This window comes from Convolutriloba macropyga, chromosome 10 (assembly GCF_964194025.1).
Source record: "Convolutriloba macropyga chromosome 10, txConMacr16.3, whole genome shotgun sequence".
NCBI lineage: Eukaryota > Metazoa > Xenacoelomorpha > Acoela > Convolutidae > Convolutriloba > Convolutriloba macropyga.
Genome location: NC_134477.1, coordinates 11,676,526 through 11,678,249, shown reverse-complemented (window position 1 = coordinate 11,678,249; position 1,724 = coordinate 11,676,526). Strand labels below are relative to the sequence as shown.

The window sequence follows — 1,724 nt, the reverse complement described above, 5'->3', positions numbered from 1 at the left end:
AATAACAGAATAGGCAATTTAACCACGAAAGGGAAATTAGTTTTTGAATAGAGAAGGCATCTGTATCTGATAGGTATGAACGAATTTTATCGTTCACCCGTTGGGTGAAAATTTTGGGCTACTTTCTACCATAATTTATGTTTCGTTATTTCTGGGAATTTAACAAAATTAGCATAGATTATCCCTCATTTCCACCCGTTTACACGCATTTTAGACATCTAAAAATATGTTAAGAAGCTTTTCAATAAATTTTAGACGGTATAATTTTGTAAAACAGAATTGTAAACCATAAGTTTAATTCACAATTCATGTAATTGAGTAGAACCTTTATCGATATATGTCGGTGGGTCAAAAAATCCCTCGAGAACCATTAACTGAAAAGATCGTGACCCACAACTTATTGTGGGAACAAAAGTTTGGTCGGTACTCAACAAGTTCAAAGTTGTTTTAAGTTACCGACTAGGAATTTCTGAAAAAACTGGTTTATTTGCGGGAGTATATTTACCCTACCTGCAGTTTTCAAGGCTTTAGTTTACCTAGAAATCAATTACTGAGAAATATTTCGATTTGTTGTAATATTTTTCTTCTTTTCTCTGTAAACAATTCCCTGAGACAAGGCTGGAAAGAGTTATGATAATCAATAATTTCATATTTTCAAGAAAAACAGAAAATGTCTAAAGTTATTTTGCCTACTCCAGACTACTTATAAACACATACATCTAGAAAACTTGATTTTTATTGGAGTGGGGGGACTTGTGTACCAAACAGTGTTCCAACATACCTCTCAAACTCTACAGAAGAGTTTTATTTGTTCTGGGAAAAAGTAGGCTAACTGTATTTCAGAGAACCTTTATTATCAAATAACAGTGTGAAACATAATTTTTTCATTGCATCAATCAGGGTTTATTAAATTTTATGTAGGAAACTGAGCTAAGCAATTCAAACACCCATTTTTCCCCAGCCGAGGTGTCAGCGCTAAAAAACGCAAAATGAAGTAAGATTTGTGGTGAATGCGTTGAATTTATGTATGATCTACGCTTGAACGTAGATATTACATAAATTTGCATTGAATTTAGCGTAGATCTTGTATAATTTCTGGTTGAATTTAGCGTTGATCTTACATAATTTTGCGTTGAGGTGAGCGTTGATTTCTCATAACCTATAAATTATGTGGATCTTAAGATCGATAAGGTACGGTGAAACAGCAGTAGCAGAGGCCACAAAGCTTTAAGTGTAAGCCTGTAAGTTAAGCGTTGAATTTCTGTATGATATACGCAAAATTAGGAACGATCTATGCTTAGAAACGCACAATTAAACGCATTCACCGCAAAATTATATAAGGAAATTGCGCTGAATTTTCTGACTTGTCAACGCTTTTTAACGCTGATCTTACATAATTTTGAAAGAATTCGCATCCCTAAAACAACTTTAAACATTTTGGCGTGCACAAAAAAAAAATTCTTTGATTTTCTTATTGAATAAGTTTGACAACGGAATAGGTATACAAAAAGCTTCAAACCTAGGCCTTGTGAATAGCATGTTCCTTGCAAAAAATCACACACGAAAAACCCTTTAAAAACGTCTAAAAAGATAAATTGACAAACTTCAGATCAAAAACTCGAGCGAAAGAGGGGTTCAAATCAATGAACATAACCGAGTAACGTCGGATCAATTGCTCTCGAACTACAATTGAGATACAGTTCAATAAAAGGAATCAGCCTCGA

At 33.6% G+C, this 1,724-nt stretch overlaps 1 pseudogene; it reads left to right on the top strand.

Annotated features, from left to right (window-relative positions):
- The window catches only part of LOC142348566 (dynein axonemal heavy chain 7-like), a 460,211-nt pseudogene that overhangs the window by 31,542 nt on the left and 426,945 nt on the right, over positions 1-1,724 (top strand).